Source organism: Entelurus aequoreus, linkage group LG13 (assembly GCF_033978785.1).
Source record: "Entelurus aequoreus isolate RoL-2023_Sb linkage group LG13, RoL_Eaeq_v1.1, whole genome shotgun sequence".
NCBI lineage: Eukaryota > Metazoa > Chordata > Actinopteri > Syngnathiformes > Syngnathidae > Entelurus > Entelurus aequoreus.
In genome coordinates this window covers 43,744,725-43,759,363 of record NC_084743.1, presented here as the reverse complement: position 1 = coordinate 43,759,363, position 14,639 = coordinate 43,744,725, and the positions used below count along the sequence as shown (strand labels likewise).

Here is a 14,639-nt window from a genome sequence, read left to right as displayed (position 1 = left end):
GATTTTTTACTCTACAGGTGTGCATCATCACATCTGGATACTCAAGTAGTCGATGGTATTCAGTCAACCGCTGTGCAGTTAAAACAAATTTCCCTCTTTCAATCAAGTTTATCAGTTTGTGATGTGACAAAATTTCTATTCGATACCCCATCATGAGGGATGATGCCTTTTCATACAGTAGGTGAGCAGCAGCAAGGTGTCGATAACACTCTGGCAACCCGAGCTCCACTGGTGTTAGCGCAACAGAGTAATAGGCTATTGGCTGAGCACAAGACCCTACACCTGTTTTCTGGCCTAACATTCCTACTGCATGACCCTGACGACATGACACAAACAGCTGGAACGGTTTCTCATAGTCTGGCAGAGTCAAAACCGGTGCTTGTTGTAGCAGTGTTTTTATAGTTTCAAATGCAATGTGCCCCTCTGAAGTCCAAATCAGTTTACTTCTCAAGTTTTCAGCTCCTTTTTCTCTTATCATGTTTCTCAGGGGCTGGACGATAGCAGAATACTTATCGACCCACTCAGAACTGTACCCAGTCATTCCCAAAAATGTCATCATTTCTTTCACAGTGGTAGGCCGAGGAGCTTTTGACACAGCCTCCAACTGTGCGGGGGAAACTGCTCGCGTCCCCTCTTTGATTAACCTACCCAAATACTCTACCTGATCCATACAGTACTGGAGCTTTTTCAGAGAAGCCTTGTGGCCTTTCTCAGCAAGCATATTTAGCAGGATCATAGAGTCATTGTGGCAGGTTTCCAAGTCTGGCGCACACAAAATTATGTCATCCACATACTGGATAACTGTACTGGTGATTTTGCCAGTCAAGTCAGCCATGTCTTCTTTTAACACTTTGTTGAAAACATGAGGGCTGTGTTTGAACCCCTGAGGGAGACGTGTGTACGTATAGGACTGACTTCTATACGTAAATGCGAACAAATGCCTACTAGCTGGACTTAGCGACACACTGAAAAATGCAGAACACAAATCGATTACTGTGAACCACTTAGCCTCGGATGGAACACTTGTCAACAATGTGTGTGGATTTGGAACATTAGCTGGACAGTCCTCAATCACCTCGTTCAATGCGCGCAAATCATGTACCGCGCATGTACCAACCGATGTTTACTCTTATCTGCTTTTAGCACTGGTAAAATTGGTGTGTTACTGCATGGGTTCGACTCAACCAACAATACTCCAGCCTTCAACAGACCTGTTATGGTTTCCTTAATTCCCTCCTCAGCCTCAGGTTTAAGAGGATATTGGTGTTTCCAAGGTGGTCTACACCCTGGTTTTAACTTGAAATCCACGGGTTGAGCTGATTTAATCATCCCCACATCAGTATCATGTTTTGCCCATAATTTGGTTGGCACTGCCTCCAACATTTCTTTTTTCAGGTCTGAGTGCTGAACATGGCACTCCAGTTGATGTGGAAGCCGAACTGCTTGCGGCTGAGCCCAGCCCGATGCAGAAATTGATATTTTGACAAATGATTTATCTTCACTTATCCAAATATCCTTGTTTTCAGTGGTGATGTAAATAACACTTTTCACCTCAAGGACCATTGGCCCCAAATGCTTTTGTTCATAGCCTGCATTCACTAACAAAGTTACATGCGGAAGATGGTGTTGGTTCCGCTGGTGTCATAACCGCTTGCATCTTTCTTTTTCCGTCAGTCAGCTGTTGTTGTGTCAGTTTTCTTACAGCTTCCTCATCAGCCTGCTTCAGTTGGGAGATTTTGGTTTTTGTCTTGGTCACAGCATCCACTACATAGTCTGTGAACTGCCCGAATGTCATAGTATATAGTCCCACAGCATCATTCAGTCTGCTTTGAGCTGCCTGTGGTAGTCCATCGGCTATTATCTTCCTGAGAGCCACGTTGTGGAAGGCATATTGGTCTGGCTGTGCACCAGTTGATCTGATCCACTCTTTTCGGGTGTTGTGCACATAAGCCTGCGGGCTTTCATCATCTTTGATGGGTTTAACAGCGATGCTGTCAGGCTGGATTCTGGCTGGATATCGTTGTCTTAGTGCTGTCCACATCATGTTGCGGTATCTGTTGAAGATGTCACCATCATGTACCTGTGTACCCGCATACTGCTCCAGTCCTGCAGCACGTATGATTTCTTCCATCTCATTCTTCCCAACAATTTTCCCCCAGACCGCTTTAAGATCTCCCATCGCCAAAATGGTAGCAATTGTCTCTTCTTCAAAGGCAGCTATCCATTTGCCTGCTCCATCGTGGATGCAGGGAAGTCTTTGGATTAGTCATTCCAGATCCATTGTTGCCAAGGGGACGTATTGCAGATTTGGACCTTTCGCCAGCAGGGGGTACGCTGATTGTGTTGATCCTTCCAGCACTGTTGAGGTGGCAGGTGGTCCCTCTGTCACTAATCTGATTTCACCATTCACTTGTCCTCGTTCTTCCACAACTTCATCACCACCAGGGGGTGTATTTGCTGCAAATCTCGGATGATCCTCCAACTGTCCCTGGTGCTTCAGTGTGGCTCTACCAATGCGGTCCCCTCTTGTCGTCCTTGGTTTTGCCCCTCTCTCTTCCATGCTTGCCCCTGGATGGCTTGGGGTGGGTGTAGGCAGTTGATAGAATTTTACATTCAGGTGGTTTGCAATGTCTGTACCATTACCTCCTGTTGCCCCTTCATCCGCCTCCTCATCGTCTTCCTCCAGGTCATTGTCTCCAGCCTCAGCCCGGTGCAGAGTCCTCTTGACCGTTTTGGTGAAGCCACTTGCGCGTCTGCCCTTTTTTCCTACTTCCTCCCATGGCATGTGTGTGGGTTCTTCAAGTTGTCTTGATGCTTTTTCCAATTCCATTATTAAAGGCCTACTGAAACCCACTACTACTGACCACGCAGTCTGATAGTTTATATATCAATGATGAAATCTTAACATTGGAACTGTTACACAGCTCGAAAGATGGGCCAACTCTTTCGTTGTGCGACACATTTATTTTTCAGGATCAAGCTGCAAAACAATTAACACAGCGTTACAACCGGAGCTTGATGCATATGCTTCTTTTCATACCACGTACTGACAGACTTCTTCTACGGCGCCAGCTACTGATACCAACGGCACCACGCGCCCTCTGCTGGTGTAACTGAATATCGCATGCTGCATAGAAATACATAGAAAACCTTGACATCACAAAAAATTAGTCTATAAACAGTATTTAAATCGAGTTTTCTGACTTTAAAGAGTTTTTAATGGGGGGGCAACTATTTTAGTCAAATTAAATCACTTAGTGCCACACTCTCCCCCACAAAATTAAATGTCTCCTGACATTTCTGTTACTTAGTCCGTAACCTTAGCACCCTTGGACAGCCCAGGGTCTCCAAAAAGTTTTACTCTCAATAACCTGAGTCTTTACCTTACAACCCCTCTGTACCCAAGTCGGCTGACCTAAAGTGTTGTAACTCAGTACCATAGGTGGTTGTCTCTGTCGCTGAGGTCGCTGGTTCATAGTCTTAATCTCACCTTCATCGACGACTGAGACATCAGTGTTGGACTCACCACGTGCTAGACTGTCTTGTTCGGGATCCGAATCATTTTCTTCAGTCTCTGGTGGAATGTCCTCTTCACTTAGTAGTGGCAAATCCTCTTCACTCTGTAGTGGTTTTCTCAGGAGCTGGGGGACTGAGCAGGCTGTACAGCGGGTGGGCCACACGAGAGAAGTTGGGTATGAAGGGCCTGTAATAAGAGAGAAAGCCAAGCATTTGACGTACCTCCCCAACAGTTGCAGGTCTTTTTTCTTTTAGGGCCCTCACTGGCGCCATCTCTGCCGGATCCATGGTATAGCCTTCTCCTGTCACCAGCTTTCCCAGAAACTTAACACTACTCCTAAAAAGTTCACATTTCTTTGGCGTCAACTTTACACCGTGCTCTTTGTATCGCTGGAGGACAAGACGGATGTGTTCAACGTGGTCTTCAAAGCTGCTGCTATGCACAAGGTTGTCGTCCAGGTATGGGAGGCAAATAGTGTCTCTGAGGCCAGCCAAGCAATTATCCATACTTCTCTGGAACTCTGCGGGTGCGGAGCTCAGGCCAAAGGGAATGCGCACCCATTCATATAATCCCCAAGGTGTGATGAAGGCTGTCAGCGGCCGGCTTTCTTTATCAAGGAAACCCTGGTGGTACGCTTTTCCCTGATCTAACACTGAAAACCAGGAGCTTCCACCCAGCGTATCCAACATGTCTTGAATCCTTGGTATTGGATGACGGTCTGGAACTGACTTGCGATTAAGCTCTCTGAAATCACAACAGAGACGGAGGCCCCCATCTTTCTTACGAACACACACGACAGGCGACGAGTAGGGGGACCGTGAGGGTGTGGTCCAACCTTTGTTGAGCAGATCTTGCAAGTACTCTTTGACTTCATTGTGAAGGGGTTTTGGGACAGACATGTAGGTCTTTTGCACTGGGCTGGTGTCACTTAGGGTGATGTGCATCTTGAGTGATGGTATGCAGCCTACATCATCGTTGTCAAATGCAAATGCCTCACATTCCTCCCTCAACATTCTCCTTGCCGCTGCTTGTTGATCCTGTGTTAAGTGTTGGAGGCTCACAGGCGGATCCCACGACTTTGGTCTGTGTGTGTGTTGATTCTCGGCCGGCTCTGTGTGGTTTGGCTTGTTTGTCTTAAACTTTGTGCTGCTTTTGTCTTCTTTTGTCAGTTTGTTTACTTTTGTTTGAATGTCTGCAGAATGAACTGTCTTCACTGATTCAAGATGCCCAATAACTTTACGACTTTGCAAGTAGATGGTGTGGTCTGTGGTATTGGTCACTGGGATGGGCACGTACGGCAATTTTCTGTGTGAGATTTTTACCAGTATCTCGTTGTAGACGATGCCCTCTGGTGGCGGATCAGATGTGTCAGGCGAGAACAACATGTCTTGGCCCCTGACTTGTTGACTAACATGTGCCCGCATGTGAACTACTGTGACCTTCTTAGCTGGCAATGTCACTGTTTTTACACCAATACGCACCACACCAATGTCTGACTCTTTGTTGCTGTTCTGCACTAGCTTGACGACGTTGTGAGCAGTTCTGACAGTTATTTCAAAAGCTTTACTCACTTTGTGGGCAAGCTGATTTCTCCCCCCTTTAGTTTTGCCTTCATTGTTGTTGACAATGGCCTCGATCACATTGTAGCCGATGATGGGGTCACTGGCCACTGCTGGGTCACTGCAAACTAGTATTGGCACTTGAAACTCACTTTTGGATGAATCACTGTCGAGCCGAAATCGGACTTCAATCCAGCCAGTGTAGGGAATGGGCGTGTCATTAGCAGCATAAATTGTGAGTGTCTCATTTTCTAACAGTTCAGCTATCGGCCGGACGACTGTGTGGGGAAGATGCTGTTGTCGCCAGTTTTCATTAACTATGCTCGACTGGGCCCCTGTGTCCCACAAAACTTTGACTGGATGATTGTCCATAACACAGTTCACTGTACATCGGTTTCCCACAAGGCTGACTAACTGTGACTTGCGTTGAGGGGGTAAATAGTGAACTTCGCTTACACTGGCCTTGGCTGTAGGTTGTGGGGGGGCTGGTTCCGGATTTGGGAGCTCACCTTGGGACGATTGGCTTTGGACTACTGCTGGTCCCATCTCAGTAGTCCCTCCCCGTTTCCCGACTGTCTCAGAGCTCGGCATCCCCGAGAGAAGTGACCCTCACGCCCACATTTGAAGCAGTGTGAACAGTTATCTCCTGTTCCCTCTCCTCTACACTTTGTACAGCCCTTTTCTCTCTGCTTTGGTCCACTTGCACGGGGACTGGTCTCCATCAAGGTCATAAACATTACCTTCATTTCTTTACGCAACTCTTCAATGATTTGTTGTGTATCAGCGCTTTCACTTTTAGTCTCTTTACTTTTCACAGCTTTCACGGCCACTGCAGTCTGGGCTTCCCTGGGCTTTGCAGGGCTCTGGACAGGTGCAGGGTCTGCCTGGCATTCTGTTTGGAGCTCTTGCACTTTGGGAATCTTGGTTGCAGCTGACCTTTTACGTTTCTCAAGTCTTTCACTTTCCAGCTTTGACGCTTCAGTTACTCTTTCGATCAATTCTTCATCTGTTGTGCTCACATCACTGAGGAGGGGCATTAACTGATACTTAACGGAATCGCTGAGCAGCCCTGTTTCAATGGAACGTAAAAACTTGCGCTGGATTGTGCGTCGGCTGTAAAGTTCATCAGTTTCCTCATTTGCGACTTTCCACAACAGTTTCTCTTTCAGTTCAATGGCACGAAAAACAAAGTTCAGGACAGTCTCTCTGGGCTCTTGGGAGATATTGAGGAGCTGGTGGTATAGCTCAGTGGGGCTGTCTACCTTGTAGTGTCCCTTTAATATGGTGAACAGCTTATTGAGGGTCAGTTCACGTTTTATTTCCAGCATATCTCTGAGGGGCAGGCCTGGACTAATAGCCCTGATTACTGCTTCGATTATTTCAGTCTCTGAATGTCCTTTTTCAGTCCCCACCCCAATTTGACGCACAAGACTGAGGTAGGATAGCTTATCCCTCTGTCCAGGTTCACCTATCTGCCCACAGATCTTGAACTCCCTTCTCAAAGTTACCTCTTGCAGAGAATGTTTTTGCTCTGGTCGAACTCTGAGTGGAGAAGGTGTACTTTTGGGGGAAGTGTCATGCTTAAACAGTTTTTCTGATCCTTTCTTTGACAATAGTTCACCGTTTAATTTATTTATATATTTACTTAACTCTATATAACATTGTTCAACTTGTTCTTCTTGTTCACTTTCCTCAATCTCATCAAACGCGCCTTCTGCCATATTGATGAGCGCCCTTCTTGACTTGCTGCGAGACTCTCCGCTGTCCAGGCCGGAACATTTCAGTCGCCCGCAGACATCCACGAGAAGCTCTTCCTCCAGCTGCCACAAGGCTGCACTCAGTTCATCACGCAGTGGCTGTACTTTTTCCATGTTTAATAGAAGAATAAGGTTCGTCTCTTGGGAAGGAGGGTCGATGGTGGTGGTGTTGACTCACTGGTGCCCCCTCCTGGCTGGCTCGCCAAAATATGTTACACAGCTCGAAAGATGGGCCAACTCTTTCGTTGTGCGACACATTTATTTTTCAGGATCAAGCTGCAAAACAATTAACACAGCGTTACAACCGGAGCTTGATGCATATGCTTCTTTTCATACCACGTACTGACAGACTTCTTCTACGGCGCCAGCTACTGATACCAACGGCACCACGCGCCCTCTGCTGGTGTAACTGAATATCGCATGCTGCATAGAAATACATAGAAAACCTTGACATCACAAAAAATTAGTCTATAAACAGTATTTAAATCGAGTTTTCTGACTTTAAAGAGTTTTTAATGGGGGGGCAACTATTTTAGTCAAATTAAATCACTTAGTGCCACAGAACACATGCCAATACGGCCGGGTTAGATTAGTAAAGTGCAATTTTAAATTTCCCGTGAAATTATTCTGCTGAAAACGTCTCGGTATGATGACGTTTGCGCGTGATGTCATGGATTGTAGCGGACATTTTGGGACACCATTGTGGCCAGCTATTAAGTCGTCTGTTTTCATCGCAAAATTCCACAGTATTCTGGACATCTGTGTTGGTGAATGTTTTGCAGTTTGTTTAATGAACAATGAAGTCAGCAAAGAAGAAAGCTGCAGGTGGGAAGCGGTGTATTAGCGGTGGGCTGCAGCAACACAAACACGTAGAGAACTGGGACAACAGAGACTCTTACCAGGAGGACTTTGAGTTGGAAACGCAGCTGCGGCTTCCAAACATTTGATCGCTTGCCCGTACGTGCGTGCCGCTATGTGCATGTCACGTACGTGACTTTGGGGAAATATATGGGCTGTATGAACTTTGCGGAGGTGAACGGTACTTTGGGCTGTGGGATTGAGTGTGTTGTGCGGGTGTCTGATTTGTATTGGCGGGTTATATGAACGGGAGGGGGGAGGTGTTTGTTATGCGGGATTAATTTGTGGCATATTAAATATAAGCCTGGTTGTGTTGTGGCTAATAGAGTATATATATGTCTTGTGTTTATTTACTGTTTTAGTCATTCCCAGCTGAATATCAGGTCCCACCCGCCTCTCACAGCATCTTCCCTATCTGAATCGCTTCCACTGCCCTTTAGTCCTTCTCTCTCACTTTCCTCATCCACGAATCTGTCATCCTCGCTCAAATTAATGGGGTAATTGTCACTTTCTCGGTCCGAATTGCTCGAACGAGCCGATTTACACATGTTATAAAGCGAAAAAAGAAAAACAAAAGTTTCTTTGTCTCTCATAAGTAGTGTGAACGATAGGCCAAATTCCCCAAAAAAGTGCCGTTCCCCTTTATGAGCTGTTATGCTTTACCTCAAAACACCTTTAATGTCATGACCCGTCACATCAAGTCATGTCTTGTTTTTCCTTTGTTTGTGGTTTTCCTGTGTTTGTGGTTTATTTCTGTTCCAGCGCTTCTTTCAATGTGTACCTCTAGTTGCTAGGGGCGCTGATTGAACACACCCGGTTTGTGTTTGTTAATTAGAAAACACGCTTGCGGCCAATCGCAATCATGCCTCCTTTTAGACCTGTCTCGCCGTCCAGTAGGCGCGGGTTCAATGTATATTCTACGCAGACTCCGCGCGGAATGGCCACAGTCATCAGCGCTTCCATAGTCGTGAGCACTGCCACCCTGTAGTTTCATGTGAGTATTTGGTTAAACACCACATTTTCCGCACATTCGTGTACATTCGTTTGTCATGGCACCCTACTGTACACTAGCGATGAGGAAGTGGAGGTGCTCTACCTGCTTGTTTTGCAAAGTGTACACAAGACAGTCTCTGTAAAGCTTGTTTTCTTTTTGTGTCATTGGGTTGCTTGAGTGTAGATCACTTTTACAACACAGGAGGGGGCATTGAACGCATCATTGCATCAGCAAGCTCTGAAAGTTACGGTGAACTTCGATGTCAATTGTTTAATTGGCAGTGTGTGTCAATACAAAGTGAGTTACTTTATATACACTTTAATATCACTTGCTATGTGCTTAAAACTGTATTGCAACTCATTTTGTCTGTTTTATTGTCGTGTAATGGCTGTTTGGCCTCAAGTTCACAAGCTAACTGCTAGCTGAATATCATACCCTGCTTGGGGCCTGTTTGTAGCATTGGACATGTTTGTTAGCCCCAATTTACTATTTAGAATTATTGTTGTGATGCTATTTACATTATTTTATTCATTACATTACTTAGGGCTGGGATGTTCAAATGATGTGCATTAATGTACATGTGTATGTACAGCTAAGTGATGTATATTTTAACAGCCCTGTAGGAGGCTTGTGCCTATATTTCATTGCATTGTGGTCACTTTAGTTGATTTATACAAAGCACTGAACTGAAGAGCAACGTTCCCTCTAAGGTGCGTGTCTTCACAAAGCAAATATAATTACATAGCAAATATAAACACATAGCAAATATAAACACATAACTATTTGTTCTACAGAATTTTGCAATGCAACTCTGTGAGTGACAGGTGACAACAAGCGGTCACAACAGGTAAAGCAATGTTTATCCACGCTGTTCAATTATTGTAACGTCTATCAATATGCTTTGAAGAGGACAAGAATTCCATCAATCACTTTTTTGAGCCGTAACCACACCTAAAACATTAGTAAAACACTTCTATCTAGAAAAACCAAGCTACATTTGGGCGGAAGGCAGGATATTCCCTGGACAAGTCGCTACAGGGCATACAGAAAGATTTATCCCAAACTACATTTAATCGTAGAAACATTTCCTACAATTAATGGCAACGGTAGATACAATGAAGCGATAAGTCCAATAACAGTACATATTTAACCGTTTGTAATGATACGTTAGCATGTTGCATCCTCCTGACCATTGATGTTAGCGAGTAGGACACATATAGTTGCAGGGTTAGAGTTTAGCATACATTGTTTATTGTTTTGCATTACATTCAAACAATCTGTTTTGTCTGCGTTGTGGTATACAACTATTACTGTATCACTCAGTTGACAGATGTAATGATACGTTGGCAATGTATCATTAGCAGGTTTCAACAAGTCAAATGTAAGACTTTTTAAGACAATATTTAAAATTATTTAGGACAATTTTATATTCATACAGACATAAATACAAAGACGTAAAGGGAAATTAGAGGGCCATAATTCATTTAAAGTATATGAATTAATTCACTGCTCTTTTCACATTGGAAAACAACATGGTTAAACTAACTAGATACACCAGAAGCCTCTCTTTTGTTAACTAATTGGAAAAAACATTAGCAAACATCATAACAGCCATTTTTCAGATTTGCCATAAAACTGTTTTCTTGCAAAAGGTGCAGTGTGCTTCATATTAAGTGTTTTCATGTAACAATATATTGTCTGTGAAAGGGACTGGTAGCATCTCTGCTGAAGCTAAATGGTTATTTTTGCAGTGTTTTGCGGCTATCAGAATTGAGCAAACAAATATAAACATCTTCAGTACTACTGTATCTGTACAAAGTTGTGAAATACAGAGAGTGCAGACAGATTATGGCTTGCCAGCTGCAAACAGAAATTGGATGTGAATAATGTGGATAACATTCAAATTTGCTCGGATCATTTTGTATCTGGTGTATAGGAATACATTTCACCTGTTGTTTTGTGACTTTTTTGAAAACATATTGCTAATAAACACAGACTTGTGTTTATTTACGAATGACAAGATGACATTCGCAAATCTTCTTTGCTTTCCTCACGCCACAATAAACTGTGTAAACAATAAACAGACAACCTTTAAAGCTTTTAATGTCAGTTGCTGTATCAACTTGAAGAAAATATTAGGCATGAGATGCTATACCGGGATAGTGATGGCAAAAAGGTGACTGCCCAGAGTGTTTGTTATCCGCCGTAGATATACGTAGTGTTAATCGTGTGAGGCAATGCACATATAATGCAAATAGCGCGATACAAATAAAAAATAATGACCCACAAATAACGGTGTGCCCCTATAATTGGTCCGGGGCATTGGTGACAGTTATGCCAGCCTGTTTGCCTGCTCGTAGTGTTTTGGGATTTTGTACCTGAGCCTTTTATTACAGTGCCTTTTTGTTCTATTGGCACCATAGTTTTTGTTTTATGAATCATGGACAGTGTGGACAGTAAAAGACTTGTCGCACTCACCGCTCTTGTCCTCAGTAAGCCGCAACATCCCGCTTGGTAGCACCTTGACATTTCTTTTTCGGAAGTGTTGTGAACGTAGCGCGCTGAGACGAATGTCCGCGTGTGGTCAATAGAAATGGGGCGGATTATATTCACCATAAAACAAGTTCCAGTATTTTTACCGGTAAGAGGTCTTGTTGAAAGGAGAACTGCACTTTTTTTTTGCCTATGATTCACAATCTTTACGAGAGACAAAAACACATGTTTTTCATTTTTTTAAATGCATTCTAACTCATAAGTAAACGTAAACAAAAAGTCAGCTTGCATGAATGGGATCTCCTCTATTTCACAGATAAAGCCCTCTAAATAACCATACTTAATTTACATTTTGTGACCTGAATATTAACCCAATATTCTGTCTTGCCATTGTTTGGTAGTTTTGAATGAAAAAAAACAACGTCTTCAATACCATTGTGGACATTTGTTAATGGTTCTTTCTAACTTTAATCTGTACTTTTGCTCACATTTATTTACTAATTAGAATGCATAACAAAATAATAACCTGTGTTCTTGTCTCACATAAGGGTTGTGAACGATTCCAAAACAAAATTCAGTTCCCTTGTAAGTCTATATTACGGTACAGCATGTCTTACAGGTATGATAGTACAGTATATGTCTTATTTTCGATAATCATATCTACTAGAGTTTGTTTAAACAAGTGTAAATATGACCATGTTATGTCTCTGTCAGGTTTGTCACTGACAGTTTGGTTATGTTTTAGTTTTTCCTCTCAGTTTGTCTATTTCCTGTCAGCGCTTTTATTCACCATCCTCTCCGGTGAGCCAGCAGAGGGCGCCACCATCCTCTTCGGTGGGCCAGCAGAGGGCGCCACCATCCTCTCCGGTGGGCCAGCAGAGGGTGCCACCATCCTCACCTGTGGGCCACCAGAGGGCGCCACCAACCTCTCGTCGGCCACGGATGTGATCGTTCCATGGGCGACCGCCTTGCCAATTGCGGCAGCATTCAACTCGCCGTTGCCACCTGACTCTTCCCCACCACCTTGTCCTCCCTCCACCCTCCCGTGACTTTGGCCTGTTTTTTTGGGGGGAGGGGGGGGGTTTCTACAACGTCTAGTATCCATTATGGGAAGGGGGGCTACTGTCAGGTTTGTCACTGACAGTTTGGTTATGTTTTAGTTTTTCCTCTGAGTTTGTCTATTTCCTGTCAGCGCTTTTATTTTGGTTGTTTCCTGCTTGTCTCCCTGAGCGCTGCTTCCCCTCAGCTATGACTGATTGGCACCTGGCCACACCTGGTGTCAATCAGCCAGCTGCTATTTAAACCTGTCTTGCCATCCAGTCTGTGCTGGAGTATTGTCGATATGATTGTCGATGTCAGTGTAGCTGTATGCTGTAGCTGTAAGCTGAATGCTGTGGACTGTTTGTTTTTTCCATAGTTCCTGTTTTCCTAGTATCCTGTTTCCTGTCTTCAAGTTCCTGGTTTGTGTTTTCTTTATTGTTTACATTAAATCATGTTTTCCTGCACAAAGCCTGCCTTCTCTGCATCTTGGGGTTTGTCACCAACACCCTGTGACAGTCTCCAGGGCTGTCATAACATTGAAAAGAGTATTTAGAAGGTTGTTAACATGTTTTTATGTGCTACTGTTGCGATGCACATTTTTTTGATTTATAATGAATAATTCCAACTACGTGGAAATTAATTTACCACGGTCAGGCCTTGAATCAATTAACCATGATAAACGAGGGTTTACTGTACTTAAAACCTTAAATGACTCTAGTTAATTTTGGTAAGCCGATGAGTGGTACAGCAGTGATTTTTGGTTTTGCAACTTTTCCTGCAAATGTGAAAAACTAAACAACAATCACTTCATTGTAAAAACAAACCAACAGTTGTGTATTCTGTGTGAACCTCCCGTTTGACAGCTTCAAGTGTCTCAATTAGACACAATATGTCTGCCGAAAGACCATCTCATTTGAACATGAAAAGCCTTGGCTTAAGGAAGTCAACACACACCTCACTAGGGAAAGACTCAAACACACTTGCATGCAATTACTAAAAATACAAGCAGATCTCCTTCAAACACTCAATAATGCTTCTTACTTCAGAGAGTTTCATTTGCATATCTTTATATTCTTTGAGGGGCTTGCGGTACAAGTTTGGTTGGTTATTTTTGTTGCAAAAAGCATTTAAAAGAAAACTGAAAAGAAAGTTGTGGTAATTTGATATTTTGGAAACGTGAGACATATCCCTGTTGCCAACTCTTTTTTTCTCCCAGGCCTGTACACTCTCCATCTGTGCATGAATAGAAAGGTATTGAGTCTTTTAATTGTAAAGGCCGGTCATCTGAGCTGGTACAATCCCACAGCTGACCAACCAACATCAGATTTAATGTGGAAACTCTTCTGAGATGTTCAGCATTCCAACTGATTTACATAAAGAAGAGCCAAATAGTTTTGAGGTATCTTGACTGGCGACAGACCATATTTACTACAAAGATGATTAGTAGTGGTTAGTATATCTGCCACAGTTGGATGATCCAGTTTGAACCTCCATTGGAACTGATCTGGGTGGAGTCCCCACTGTTTTTAAATGCTATGCTAATATTGGACTCTTGGTTTAAAGTCTGACTAAAACCACGTGTTTCATTATTATGAAAATCCAAAATTATGCTTATTACTTAGATGTGTACGCTTCTCTGGGTTTCTTGTCTGGCATCTTTCTCCTCGCACTCGATAGTGTAGGGAGTTCTACAAGCTCACTTTTCGCTTCGAGGGAGATACTTCGCCCTTCCCCCTTACCTGACGGATAATTTGAACGCCTCTTGATTGGTGTGACCGCGCAAATTCAATGAAGGTTATTCGAATTGAGCCTAAGTGCCTGCTGGTATATACAGTAGCTCTTAAGGTAACTGAGGTACACAACTCCTTGACCATAAGATGGTGGAAGTCCCTCAGGGTGGAGGGACTAAAAAATAAGTAAAATTAATTAAAATACAGTATCCTTCATCCACATTTTGTCAACCATCACAACATTTATCTTAACTAGATGGCCTAATTCTTATAATTAATTTAACCTTAAGTAGGACTTCGATATTTAAGTAAATATTGACAAAACTGAAAAGTACAGCAGTCTTACGAAAAATGCTAAAGATTATTCTCAAACTAGTTCATCATCAGGTCAGCTGCATAATGCCTCAACGTCTCTGTATTCCCCACTCATTTACACAGAGAAACTTAAAAAACTAATGTGTACGCTACGTCTCTGGCAAAGCAGGTTTGTATGTGTGTTGAAAAACAGAGTTACGATGCAGGCCTTCATCATAATTTGTTTATGAGTGCAGTAGAAGCAGTTAATACACATAGCTAACTTAACGTTGTGTAGATGTCCCGATAACTTGCCTGCTGATGGCATCATATAGCGTCAAAAATAAAATGTGTCCTCTTCACTTTCCCCCAGGTGTTCACGTATTACAAAGTAGA

The 14,639-nt window shown here is 43.3% G+C and overlaps 1 protein-coding gene across 1 annotated transcript in view; it reads left to right on the top strand.

Moving 5' to 3' along the window:
- The window catches only part of LOC133663863 (uncharacterized), a 36,242-nt gene extending 23,605 nt beyond the window's left edge, over nucleotides 1-12,637 (top strand). The window contains exon 2 of the mRNA XM_062068577.1: nucleotides 11,956-12,637. The gene's annotated coding sequence lies outside the window, so the exon portion shown is untranslated. The remainder of the gene's footprint in view (nucleotides 1-11,955) is intronic.
- Nucleotides 12,638-14,639: the final 2,002 nt, after the last annotated feature.